Raw genomic sequence first — 15,584 nt, forward strand, 5'->3', positions numbered from 1 at the left:
CACCATGCAAGTTCAAGTAGGGGTTCAAGAACAACCTCACAATGATATGATGTTGATCATTCTCGTTGCCTACCTTCACAACATCATGTATGCATATAGAACTCCTCATGAGTGTAAGCACGCACTTTGTACTCCTCCATGATAGGGTGAAGTCGGTGTACGAGTCACAAACGATCGGAGCCTGCCACGGTGGAAGGCCACAAAAGAATGTTCAAAGCACTCTCACGCTTATCAACTTAATAATGGTTTGGTTGAGGGTTTTAGGTCTCATCACATATAAGCATGCATTCTAATCTAATTAAAACAATTTGGTCATAATACAACTATTGGTCCATGTGATTGATTTAGTAGTATATAATACTCCCACTAAGCTTGTAAAACGGTTTTAAAGCAAGAGTATATGGTACTACTAACATAAGGTTTGCATTCATTGATGGACTATATAGTTGCCTTAGGGCCTTAAGATGACTATGAACCTTTGATTAGATCCAACACAAGCCTAGTGTTGAATCTCGGTTTAGGAATGGTGATTGATTTTATTTACGCGTTTAATCATATTAAGGCGTGTTTTTCTTATTGAGCGTTGAACCCAACTACTCCAATTTCATGCATATCAAATAAAACAAGAAAGGAGTACTTCAAAGTAAAGAAGAGCTTATGCTCTTTTACAACATTTGATTAAAACAAATTACTTTAAAGTAAAGAAGAGCTTATGCTCTTTTACAACATTTGATCATATCAAATTACAACCAAAATCTAATCTACACATTCCAATGGTTCAAACAAATTTGAGACGGCCTTTCACATAGCTCAATTATCGTAGGCTTAGGTTCATAATCACTCTTTCTTTAATTAATTAATGATTTAACTAATTAAACTTGAATGCAACATTTTCATTTGGTTTTTGTTTCCATAGAATTGATTCAAATGGAGCTAAATGAAATGAAAATCCAATTCTCATTTAAAGATACAAAACTATTTTGTTCTCAACTAATTTGGGTCAATTGCAATAACCTCAACTTTTTGGGCTATGTTGCAAAACACAAACTTTTGAGGTCACTTTGTAAGAACACAAAAGTCCACTACTTCATGTAATTATAACTAGAACCCAAAAATTTCATCAAATACAAAAACTTCATTAAAGGAGCAAAACAATTTGTCCTTTAGTGATTTTGGGCCTTTACGTAAAAACGTAAACTTTCGGGTCAAAGTACAAATACACAAAAGTATCAAAACTTTATGTAATTGCATAAAAGCCCCAAAAGTACCCTACATGTAGGGTGGGCGGTCATGGTAGTGTGAGGGAGTGGTTTTTTGATAAAAAACGAAGTCATAAAGTCATGCAAGTTGAAAAGGATGGGTGATGGGTTGGTGTGAAAAAGTAGGTATAAGTGTGTAAGAAAAAAGTACCAATCATGTACAAAAAATTCAAACACTCTATCAACATTTCAATCACCTTTTCAAATAAATGTCTTGTTGATAGAAAAGTCACACCAACCAACACAAAACAAAGACTTTATGTAATCAACCAAAAACTTTGAATCAAAAACACCAAACTTTTTGTTCTTGGTAAGAACATCAAGAACATTGAAGAACACACATGAAAACTCATAAGAGCTCCATGAATGTTTTCACTCAATAAAATTCAAAATTTCACTACTCAAAAGGGGGTTAATATCCTAGGGTACTTAGGGGTTCCAAAAGTCACCTTAAAACACTTTTAACAAGACAAACAAGAACCCAAAAATCCACCCTTTGGATTTGTCCGAATTTCCCAAAAAACATGGCACCAAATTTTAGCTCCAAAATTCATGCTCATATGAACTACATCTAAAACATTTGAGATGTCAAATTTTCTAACAAAATTTACATTCAAAGAAGCAAGAATAAAGTTTGTAACAATTACAACATTCAAATCAAAGACTATGAACTACAAAACCCAAAAGGATTCACCAACTACTAGACCTAGGCTCTGATACCACTTGAAGGAAATTTTGTGAAAAACATGTTCATTTGAGCAACATCTATGGCATGCAATTAACAATTAAAGGCGAAATCATGCTTGTATGCACTCAAAAACAAAACATTATCCATGAAATTCAAAGCCTAGTAGAAAGGTGAACCAAGACTCAACTCAAGAACATAGTGAGTTGAGATATTTTATACCTTTGTTGATTCCTCTTTGCATAAGCAAAGGCTAATCACCCAAGGAGAGGGCCTTCATTCCTTGCTTCTTAGTTCCATTGATTTCTTAGAGGAGGATGGTAGAAAGGATTCTCCAAGTTCCCAAAATTGAGAACCTCTAATTTTTCCACACCAAGGAGGGACTTGAAGAAGAGATGAGTGACCTTGGAGGATGAGAGATTGCTAGCTAATCTCCTCCAAGGGGGCCGGCCTCTTAGAGAGAAAAGGAGAGCATTGTGTTCTCATCCTTTCCCCAAAAGAAAACCCTAAGGATGAAATGGCTATAAAATTGCCTTTATACCACCTCATTATGGAGTAGCAAACTTGCAATTAAAGCAAGTTCACTACCCTCCTCTATTTGGCCGGCCTTAAGGGTTTATTGGGCTTTCAAGCCCTTTGTTTATTCAAGTTGTCATACAACTTGAGTTAATGGGCTTGACATTCAAATCCCATTGGACCTTACGGCCCAAAACTAACCCTAGGTCTATAACGAACTTATTCGTTTGATTAATTAACATATTAATTAATCCTAGCCATAAATAATTAAACCATTTAATTATCCTTACTCATCTCCAATCATGTCTACTATCCAATGTGATTCATTTACTTATATGATTACCTTGAATGTGATTTGGAACGACTTCCTAAATCTCATTCATACTCTGCCCAGAGATTCTTAATCATATCATAGAGTATTCTCCCTCAAACGGTTTGAAGGTTAGAGATCCCTTGTTGCGCATTCACTTGCCTCTATGGCTAAGTGGCTTAACCCCAACTATGTTGTGGACACCCTCTGACGGAGTGACTTTGACATAGTCAAAGATCAAGGACCTAACCACAAGACAACTATGATGCCTCAGGTCAAAGGACTACTTTACATTATCCCAACCATGAGTTCTCATGTGACATGAGTATGAGAACTCCTCGTTAATCGTCTTCAGTGGACTCATTCTCTATTGAGCACCTACATGCTTGTCTTGGTGTCAATCACACCAATGACTCGAGACCAGTCACTCTCCTTGAGAGAAGACACAACACATACTGATCTTAACGGACTGTCAATGCCTAATTGGCAATCCTATGATCAAGAACGTTTAGGATATGTATACGAAAGAGAATGGTCTCATGAATCTAACTTCTTTAAATTACATTCTCCTAATTACATATTCCTTGGACTTATCGTTTAAGCATATAACATTTATATGAGACGACTTAAAACAATAATATTTGCCCTTGATATTAAACTAGATTAGTTTAACATGTGAAATGTCCGTAAAGTATCATCGTATGATTGGTTTTAGGGCACAGTTCCAACACTCTCCAACCCGGATTATAGGTGTTGGAGAATGGGTCATTCCTTGGTTGATTTTGGCCTAGATAACCTATGGCATTGGCATTTTCCCATCCCCCATTCTCTATCAATTGGGGACATTGATCAGTGGGGTGTCCTTTCATAGAGCACACACCACAAGAACTTATTCATTGCACCTTGGATCATTCAACAACCTGTGATAGAAGAATAGAAAGATTAGCCATTTGAGATTGAAGTTCTGAAATAGCACTTACCTCATTAACTTGAGTCTGCCGTGAGGTGTCTCTTTGTCTAACTCCTTCGTATTGTTGTGCATTCAAGGCTCGATTTGCTATCAAGATCTTTGTAGCAACTCGTGTTTTATCAACCAAAGCACCACCTGCCGAGGCATCTAGCATTTGTCTCTTAATTAGAAGTAGTCTTTCGTAGAAATATTGAATTAAAAGCTCTTCCTTTATTTGATGTTGGGGACAAGATGCAACTAAAGTCTTGAAACGATCATAATACGCTGGAAATGATTCTCCTTGGTCTTGTTGGATTCCACTAATTCTCTTCCTCAAAAGAATGACTCTTGACTTTGGGAAGAATTTCTCTAAGAACGCTTTCTTCATACTTTCCCAAGAAGTGACGATTCCAAGTGCTAATTCAAAGAGCCAATCCTTAGCTTTTTCCAAAAGAGAGAATGGAAAGGCTTTCATCTTCAGAATATTACCATCCACATTAATTGGTGTCATGCTCGAGCACACCACTTCAAATTTCTTCAAATGATTGTTTGGATCTTCCATGGACAACCCATGGTATTTGGGAATGTGATGCAGTAAACTGGACTTCAATTCAAACTCATTGGTTTTGCCTTGAGCTACTATAGGGTATTGAATGCAAAAAGGGACGACATTGTCCAATCCCGAGCCTGAAAGTTCCTTGATTGTTCGATTGTCTACAGTCATGTCTTGTTCCTGTTCTTGTTCCTCTTCTTCAAATTCGGATTCAAAACTAGAACTAGGTGGATTGGGTTCTGGTTGCTTCATCTTCCTTCTCAAAGTTCGTTCAAAATCGTCGTCAAACTCTAATATATGCCCACGAACTGGTTGAGAATTTCTAGTCATAAACTAGTACCTAAAACAAAGAAAACAAAACAAAACTAAATCAGAAACACAAGAAAAACAAAAACAAAGGGAAGATTAGCAATTTTGCTCATCCCCGGCAACGGCGCCAAAATTTGATGTGGTAAAAATTAACACACAAATTAAACCCTATAAATTATGCAATTGTAGTATGGATAAGTAGGGATCATTCTAGGCCGGTGATTAAAAGGGATGCTAATCAACACAAATTAGACTTAAAACCTGAAAACTAGACAAAACTAACACAAAACATGAAGGGGAGAGGTTTTTGGACGAAATTTTGACTTAAAACAAGTAAATTGCATAAACAAAGTAGGTTTGGACGAAAATTGGGTGAAAGGTTAGCTAGATGATTCTTTTCCACACATGAAACATATGCATACAAATTGATTTCCGGTTATTATTCCTATAAACCACGAATGACAACGCCCCAATTTAACCGTGAACTGAACAAATTAACTCTCAGATTTTCTAAGTTCATTAAATTGGACTCAGCGTCGCAACCAAATTATTCTTCTCAAGTTCCCTAACTATAAATAACATGATAGAGATACATATCAAAGATCATTAAGTTCTGTGAAAATCATAAGCATTGACAAAACATTCATAACTATGAATTGCATGATACTCCTGCCAGGAATTTACTTAACTCAATCATGACTAGTGATTTTACTACTTGCAAATATAAGTTCATAACGATAGGGTGAAATTCCCTTATATTCTAGCATCAAATCCCTGCATGCAAACTAAGTACGTGTCCTTAATCAACATACAAGAATAAGTTCTCTATACAACAGATAAGTATATCACATTCATGGTTTACGAAACAATAACTAGATGTAATCAATTTATATAAAACATATGATCATGGCTTCGAATTCACCTCTAGCTAAAAACAAATTTAGTTACACATGTTTATCATAGTTGAAAAGCAATATAAAATAAACATCGAAACTAAAACTAAGGATAGAAAGAACCCAAGACGCTCCAACAATCCAATGGCAGATTGCACAATCCTCGGATGCAGCACGACTCAAAACTCCTTCTCTCCTTCCTTTCTCGCGAACACGGCACAAGTCTCTAAAATTCTCAGAAACATGTGCACACTGATGTATTTTCTCTCTAAAACTCTCTCTCTCTCTGAAAAATCCCCTCCTCAAAGCTGCGGCACAATGTGTGTATATATAGGCAGACTCACGGCACCAATCCTTGGAGAACAAGGATAGGGCACGGCACAATTCTAGGAGAAAAGGGATTAAATTGTTTGCATGATTTTAGGACTTCTAGAATCAGATATGCATTGTTAAAACATGATAAGGACTCCTCCTTTCAGCTGGAGATAAGGTAAGATAGGATTAGGATAAGATAAGGTTAGTTTGGATAAGATTGGATAAGATAAAAGAAGGTTAGTTTGGATAAGATTAGATAAGATAAGATTGGATAAGGTCTCCTTGTTTTTAGCTGATTCCTTGTCTTCCAAGCCTTAATTTAATTCTTCCATATTTGTAGCACATTTTTAGCATCTTTTGTCACCAAAAATGTCCATCTATTATGCTCCATAAGCATGATATCCAATCCAAGTCCAAAACTGCTCCAAATTGCTCCATTTTGCCCTTTTTGTCACATTTGCCAATTGAACTTACAAACACACGAAAATAGCTTAAATCACTATAATAAATAGAAACTAACTAAGTAAATGCAAAGAAATAAGCTAACAAAGTCGCATAAATATGCTCCTATCATAAGCATCTATGCATCTCACAAACTCTTGATATACTTGTTTGAATTATTCCGCCTCTGTCTTAGTGATCTAATAAGTTATGGAACATGCAAATTAACAGGAACTTGTCGTCAAGTAGATTGACAGCGAAGATAGCTCGTTCCATATCTGATCTTGCAACGATACATACATACATACATACATACATACATATATATATATATAGGTCGTAATTTCATTGGTACAATGGATAATATAATTTCAGCTGCTGAATGTTTCAGGGATTTATCAAACAACAACTTGACAGGACCAATTCCAGACTTTTTGTCTGAATTGCCAAATTTAAATATCCTGTAAGTTACTTGGTTATAAATGGGGCTAATTGAACCTTTATAACAAAGAATATGGTGATAAATATAGTGCTTAATCTACCTTTGGAAAAACTTAGAGAAAAACAAGTTCACAGGCTCAGTTTCCGCAGGACTGACTGAAAGAAGAAACAACGGTTTGTTATCAATAAGGTGTGCCTTTTCCACAAATCATTATCTTTTTCATATTTAGTTTAGCTCACCTGAATTGTGTAAGAGCTAAAATTGACGAACAACTAATTAACAGAGGTATGCTTCTGTTTTCAGTTTCTTTGTATCGTGAGTATATAAACTGATCCGATATTATATACCTATCAACAAACTTGAATCTTGTTGAGAATTATAACATTTCCTACTGATGTTAAAGAGGTATACCTTTAAATTGAAAAAAAAAATCTAACTATTGTTGATGCTATCCACCATTTTGGTGTCAGTTTGTGCGAAAACCCAAATCTAGCCGAGCAAGTTTCTTGTGGATTGAAGAAGAAGAAACAACAGCACACGTCTGTTACTCCAGTGGTTGGATTAACCCTTGGGATTTCAGTCCTGTTATTAATTGTGGCATCTATCTGCTTTGTCTTGATAAGGAAAAGGCGACATGGTAAGATTTAAAAAATTTGTTCAATTTTTTGTAAAGACAACATCGTACGACTTCCAAACATCCGCTTACTAACTTGAAATGATAGCAAAAGCCACCATTGGGTCAATTCAATGACAGTTTACGTACTCTGAGATACAGAAGATCACCAATAACTTTGAGAGGATTCTTGGCCAAGGAGGATTTGGAATAGTTTATCATGGATGCATAGGAGAAACTCAAGTAGCTGTGAAGATTCTTCACCATCTTCGGTTCAAGGGCCTCAAGAATTTCGTGCAGAGGCACGTATGTCCTTACAAATTAGTTCGATACTTTTGGTCCAGTAATTCTAATTAGACGCAGAATTGTTGACACACCCTCCAATATAGTAGTGTATGTCATCAATGATAACAATTTATGCATATAAATAGCATTACTCTTTTTGGTCTCAATCGTATATAATAAACTAAAACGTTCTGTTTATGGTGTCTTAAATTACAGGTTGATGTTCTTGTGAGAGTTCATCATATAAACTTGACAACCCTTGTAGGGTATTGCAATGATAAGACCAACAAAGGGCTTGTTTACGAGTTCATGGCCAATGGAAACTTACGAACATATCTTTCTGTTTCAGGTTTGTTTGCAATTGAAATTATTCAGTAGAAAAATAATTACCAATTCTTAGTACTTGTAAATTGTTGGGGCAGTAAGCCTTGATGTTTTTTTTTAACTCTTGAAATTTATTTTTTGGAGAAAATAAATTCTATATTGATCTGCAGCAATATAATGTTTCTTATAGAACAACATTAATTTATGTTGAGGGTTGAAAATTTTAAATTGTTATGGGTGTAGATAGCAGTGCAAGTGTCTTGACTTGGGAAGGTAGACTACAAATAGCAATAGATTCTGCACAAGGTATGCAACTCAAATGATTTCATTATAAAATTGGCTAAGAAGATCAGAAATTAAATATCGACAATATACCAATCAAGTATCGACGACAATGAGATCATATAATGACGACATAACTCAGATATAACTAATCGTTTCAGCAATTTCTCATCATCTTCTTTTAGCTAGCATCTCCTTATATAAATTTTATCAAGTGCTCTCTTAATTTTGAAATACAGGATTGGAGTATCTACACTATGGCTGTAAGCCACCCATAATCCACAGGGATGTAAAACCATTGAACATCTTGCTCAATGAAAATTTCCAAGCCAAAATATCTGATTTCAGCCTATCCAAAAATTTTCCTACAGAGGATGGTTCGCATATATCGACGCGTGTTGCTAGAACTCCTGGGTACCGTGCCCCTGAGTAAGTATTTTTGGTGCTTAAGTGCTTTAAATGGTGAAGAAGCATTCTACAAAGAGCTTTTAGTTTGCCTGCATACACCTGTTCAGATGAAGATTTCTCTGGAGAGGGCTCATTGGCCCTCAGCATAGCTTCCCAATAGATTGGCACTTTGAATGTGTAAATGGGCTCTTGCCTGCTAATGTGCTGCAAGAAAATGACAGAGTTAGTTTTGAAAGGTGCCTTTGTGGGGCCTTAGGTGTAGGCCTTGAGGCTCGCAATCAAAACTAACCAAGTGCTAGGCGTGCCACTGCTATCTCAATATAGCAGATGTAGAACAAGATTGTGTTTAGTCAATTACTTACGGCCCAAGTTACTCGGACTTCTTGTTTTCAAAAGATTGTCGTGGATGGGTTAAGTTCACATTAAGTTCTTTTTCTTGCCTTGTTACCAAGGACTTTCAGTTCATAGTCTTGTATATTCAAATGAGGGGAGTCCAGATCCCTTAAGTCATTTGTTTGGTTCTTGATTGGTTTTAAATGAAAGCATATCTGTTAAGCTGACCAAATCCATATACAAATAAGACTTTTAAAGTAGGAAAACAAGCGGAAATGACTTGAATACATGCTAGAGAATACATTAAGCAGTAGATATATTATCTTAGAAAACACACAGAGAACTTTAAGCAAGATTTCACCTTGTCGGGCAAGGTTGAACTTCTTGCAATCAGTTCTCTTTGAGTTTACAGAGGTTTCTATGCTAAAAAGGGATGAATGGTAAACCAGTTTACACACAGGAATCGATACTACGCCACTAGGGGTGATAGCAGAGCTTTTAAACAAGACAAAGGATCGTTTTGTGAGGGAGATATCCTGAAAATGACTGCGATCTAGGATGATTACAGCTTTTGGATGCAAATCTGGCTTGAGAGCAGAGTTTGTATGTTTATTTGTTTGATTGGTTGAGTGTCTTTGACTCTAGGGCCTGTTCCTCCTTTTATAGGCAAATTAGTTCGACTGCAGTAACTTTGCTCTTGCCCAAAAGCACTTGGAGGGTAGTGAGTCATCAACTTTTTACTTGTATTGCCACTAAAAAGTGCTTTTTGGCTGATTATGAGTTAGTCCCCATCACTTGACATTTTAAATTATAGGCACTTGGCCTATGCATTAATGGGAAGGCGCCAATTTGTCTCTGGGCTTGATGTTTGGGCTTCGGCCAAGTCTCCCTTTAGTTGGTATCTCTGGGCTTCCACACACTTGTAGCCCAATGTTCAAATATTAACCCAAACAATAAAGGTCGTACCTAGTACACAAGGCTCCCGCTTTACGCAGGGTCTGGGAGAGGTGAATATCGGCTAGCCTTATCCCCATTTATGGAGAGGCTACTCCCAAGTCTCGAACCCGAGACCTACCGCTCATGGGCGAAGGCACTTGCCATCGCACCAAGTGCGACCTCTAAATATTAACCCAAACAATACCAAAACAAAATCCAAATTTTGAGTTTTCATTGACAAAGTTCATTTATTTAATTTTAATGTACAATAGTTATCAAACGAGCCCTTAGATCTTCTAAATTAGTTAACTGGCAAGGAAGAATAAAGAAACTCCAAATTGAGAAAAAAAAAAAAAATTCAAAAGATATGACTTGAGTTGCATACATGGTTTGATTTGCAGGTACTACTTATCAAACAGGTTAAATGAGAAAAGCGACGTCTACAACTTTGGAGTCGTACTGTTGGAGATTATCACAAGTAAACATGTTTTGTCAAAAACGCATGATCACATAAGTGATTGGGTTGCTTTCATGCTTGGAAAGAGAGACATTAACGGGATCTTCGATTCGAGGTTAGAGAGAAACTTCAATGTTAGCTCTGGCTAGAAAGCTGTGGAAATAGCAATGGCATGTGTATCTGTAGATGACACCAAAAGGCCTACCATGAGTGAGGTAGCTGTGGGACTAAAGGAGTGTTTGGCAACAGAACTAGCTCGAGAAAACCAGAGCGGCAATGAAACTGAACTAGGAAGTTCCATTAAGATGATGTCTAAGATGAATTCCATCTCTATGGAATTGGAAAGTCCTTCAGTTAGATAGTACAAGTAGACCTATCTTGGTGAAATAATGGGACATGGGATTTATTGTTTTTCTTTTATTTATCAATGTTTTTTGTGCACGTTGATCAATATTGGGGAAGGAGGATGCGAACTTGGAACATTATGAACAAAGGAGAATGCTCTTAACTATCTGAGGTACAATTTCTTTGCTCATTATAATAATGTTAGAGTCATCAAATGTATATACCAAATTTGTTTACCAGTAAAGGCGAAGGCATTGATAAACTTTTATGCCTATATCTTGTGTGCTTTAACAAAAGGTACTGCAAAATCCTCATAACCCCTTCTTTTCATCTCTCTTTTCTTGTGTTTCTAAAATAAAGACGATATGTGTGACACCTCGTCCTGAATTTTAATGTTTTTTATTTCCAGAAGCAATGAATGTACCAAAAAGCCCTCGATAGGCCATGTGGATTTCCTATGTGTACCTCTGAATTGTTTTCAGTTTTAGTCTCTTTTCCAGCCATATTTAAATAGTACTCTTCAATATGAACATGTGGACGCTAACGGGACATAATTTTGACGTGTAACGAACAAGTTATGCACATTTCAAGACGAGAGTCAAAATTGTAATTTTAAAACACCAGCCCGGCCCATTTCTGACCATCAAAATATATTTTAGTGCATGGAAAGAAATAAGAAAAATTAGTATATGGTCCCTAGTTACTAAGGTCATCTCCCACCAAATGGGTTATGTTTAGTCCTCGTCCAGATTATAACCCTGCAATAAATTATTTTTTTAATGAACAGTGGCAAACAATATTTATATACCATCTCCAACTAAAGGGGGCTATTTTTTAGCCCCTCAATAGTTTATTATTTTAAGTTTGTTCTTTAACTTTATTGGTTAATTGAATTAAACTACCATATTAAAATAGGTTTCCAAACATATTTTGAGTGTCAATTGTCGCTAAAAAAATAAGCTTCCGGATTTCTTATCTTTATATAATCTCAATAATTTTTCGGATATGATTTCGAGTGACACGTGTCACTAAATATTGTTTAAATTTCGTATTATTAACTCTTTTAATTTTCCTTGCATGTTAACAACTTAGACATTAATTCAAATATCACAATTTATTTTTATTACAACTTAATTGAAATACAACATCTTTTTTTTTTTTTTTTTGAACAAAAGATATTATCTACACTAAGGGGGAGGGGATGGGCTTAGCCTCACAATAGGCTAGCAATAATTTGGTTCAAATTCGCCTTTAGTGAGAATCGAACCTAAGACCTCTCACTTACAAGTGAAAATGAATACCGTTAGACCGTAGTACTAAGTGGCAATTGAAATACATCTTAAATATTAAAACTACAACAACTTAAATATTAAAACTGCAACAACTTAGAATTAAAGATTACAACAAATTAGGAGTTTAAAGAATGAGAAGAATAGAAATAAAATGAGGTAAGATAGTATGTCAAGCATTAAACTTCCTTCCAGGGAACTTTAAGCTAGGGTGTTGCTACGTGTGGAAGTGAACCGATCCAGTTTTTGTCTTTGAGCGGAATGTAGTTTATAGTTTTGCTTTAGCGAATGGGGCAATGCAACAAGAAGATAGCCCGGCTAGCGATACCAAGGATTGTTGGCAAGGCTAAAAAACAGTCACATTGGCAATAATGTATCTTTCTAGGGATGTGAAGTTGTGGTGGCGGACACAATATAAGGGTGTGCTAGAGTGGAGGGTCATTGTGTAGAAATAGCTTAGGTATTTATAGAAAACAAAATTAGAATTTTTAAATTTCATCTTAAAAAAGATTTCAAAATCTAACAACTCGTCAACTAGCAAGTGTGTAATCCCTTGAAAATTTAAATATATGAATACATAGAGAAAATCGAAAATAAATCGATTTATGGTTATGGAAATAGAATTGGGAAATTATTACAATTAACGTAATTGTAGTATTGAGCTTTTACTTGGGTTTTCGAGAATTTATAGTAATTGATGTAAGTTAAGTTTTAAAATAAACTGGTTACGAGGTTTAAAGTTTGGAAAGTAATTATTTAAAATCTGTAGACCTTTGGAGTCACAATTTATATTTTTGAATAGAGCTCGATCTCACGAATGCGTAGGCGCAAACAGAACGCAATTTGGAGATATAACGAAGAAGTTATTAACGAAGAAAGTTAAGGACTAAATTGTCCATTAATTATTTTTAGAAGGCTCCAGATTTTGTAGCAAAACTTGATGGTGCCACGTGGGTGGCTGAGATGAAAGAAAAGAAAAGAAAGAGAAATGAAAGATGGATGATTGTGATGAAAAGAAAAGAAGAGAAAAGGAAAGAAAGGAGGAAAAAGGAGGGGAGAGGACCAATGGGGAAGGGGAGAAGGGTGGGAAAAGGAGAGAAGGGGGGAGCGGGGGATCCCACGACCTGGGGGACCGGATCCAACCCGGTCGGGTTTTCTTGCCCTTGTCCGACAAAATTGAGCCATTTTTCCTGTGAATTACATCAAATTAACCATTGTAAAACCCTCCATAACCTTCCATCTTCCTACTACACCTAAAAAATCATGGGATTTGAGCTTGAAATGGGTATAACCCACACTGTGGGGTGCGGCGACATTGGGTTCGAATTACCCAAAATTTGAAACTATTTAAGTCCAATTCCACTATCATTAGACTCCCTTTGAGGTGTAGAACAAAGCCCAAACAAGTTTAGGGGCGTCGGAGTTGTTTTGGAGTCGAATCAAGAACACCCAAAAACAAGGGTTTCCGGTGGTTTGTGGAAAATTTGGGGTGTTTTCCGGCCAAATTTGGCTTGGTCGCAGGTATGAAAGTTGTTCCTCTCACTGAGATCTACTTTCTTGTAAAATTTGGTAATTTTTTAAGATAGTTGATATTTTCCGGCGAATAGAGGCGGCCAACCACCACCGGTGGTGGCGCGTGCTAAGGGAGCCGACGCCATAGTTTTAAGCTAATTTTGATGTTCTGGAACAAAATTCAATAAGCATTTAACGTAATCCACTTGTTTGAAGCTAGATGGTGATTATTTAGTTATGTGTAGAAATATCAAGGTTTAATAGAATTGGATTTTGTGAACTACGAATGGTTTGATCCCTGTTTAGGGTACGTAGGCAGTCTAATGAGACGTTAGATGCAGCCATAATACTAGTAAGATTAAATATTGGAGAGTTAATCTTTGAATTAGAGGTTGCTTGATAGAAGAATTTGGGGAATTAAGCTGATAACTTAATTGATTGTTATGGTAATTAAAAACATAGTAAATTTTATAGGAATTAAATTGTTTGGAGATTTAAAAATAAGAGAAAAGAAATAGTACCAAACTAAACAAGTGTTTAGTTTGGGCCTATCACTAAGATTATTATTTCCCGAAATAAAGCAAATAATTTTGGGCGGGGCATTACAAAGTGGGCTGCTAATAGCTTGGGCCCTTCAAACGGGCTGGCTATCTAGCTCAAAGTGCCCAGCCTAATGGCCAAATGGCTGAGAAATGATCTGGTGGGTCCCCTTTTTTTTCCTGCCTCAGCCCTCCATTGGAGTTGGATTTTGTCTCATTTCAGGCGAAAACATGGCCTATGACCCTATGGCTTGATCCATTAGAGATGGCTTAATGTTCCTTGGCTTTCAAGTTTTTATCGAAGCCTTTGAGTGAAAGCTCTTAGGTTTGATTCTCGCCAAAAGTGAGTTTGAACCACATTACTAGTCCATTGTGAGGCTAAGCCCACTCGCTCCCCCTTAGTATAAATAATATCATTTGTTAAAAAAAAAGCACTATTTATGAATTTACATGTTAGCTACATAATTTTTTATAATAAAAATTAGGTAATTGATTTAGGATCTTAATACATAACTTCATTAATCTCCTAATTAATTTTCAATTTAAAACATTTTCAAAATACAAAAAAATAAAATAAAATAAATATGTACGCATTAATTTTATAAAAAAAGATTTTCAATTGTAAGTGAGAGATCTTAAGTTCGATTCTTGCCAAAAGCAAATTTGAACTACATTATTGCAAACCCATTGTGAGGCTTAGCCCACTCCCCCACCCTCTTAGTGTAGATAATATCATTTATTAAAAAACAAATTCAATATTTTAATCTTACATTTACCCATTCATATCATTTTTTTCAATTTCATTTCATATTACATGTACCTACCAATATGTTATATGTAAAATTTATCAATTTTTTTCATATAAAATATAACCATTTTTTTTTTATGTAAAATCTATTCATTTTTTTAAAATCTGTTTTTTAAAGGAAAATTAATGAAAATGGCATGAAAACTTTGAGTTTTAATGATAAGGACAAAATAAAGGGTAAAGTGAATAGTACCATGTTTGACTTTTTAGTGTAAAAATGTAGTTTTTCGTTAAAGTGAACAGTACCGTTGACTTTTCGTTAAAACTCTCTTTTTTTAAACATCAAATCCACTAATATTATTAAGCCTAATGTCTACTATTTCTATTACTATTCTTTTTTCTTTTTTGAAGAATGTACCCATATATATACATACTTATTATGAAAACCCATGAATTCTATTGATTTTAAATTTTCTTTCATGGAGTGGGGTGGGGAGTATAATTTGTCTTTTAATTTTTTCAATTCCACAGATTAATAAATGTTATTTATAATCTCATTAATATAAGCAATTACAAATATCAATTTTTTTTAACAAAAAATTCAGCACCTTACAAATATCAAATTTTAAGTTAATAAATGCTGGTACTACGGTCTAGTGATATTCCTCTTCAAAGTTAATTTTGAATCATATTATTGCTAGTTCATTGTGAGATCACCACCTCCCCTTAGTGTAGATAATATCATTTGTTCAAAAAAAAAATATTAGCATTCGCCTACATACTTTATGTGTCTGAATATTTTTTATTTTTGTTTTTAAAATGGAAATGAGAGAGAGAGAGT

This window comes from Malus sylvestris, chromosome 17 (assembly GCF_916048215.2).
Source record: "Malus sylvestris chromosome 17, drMalSylv7.2, whole genome shotgun sequence".
Lineage (NCBI taxonomy): Eukaryota > Viridiplantae > Streptophyta > Magnoliopsida > Rosales > Rosaceae > Malus > Malus sylvestris.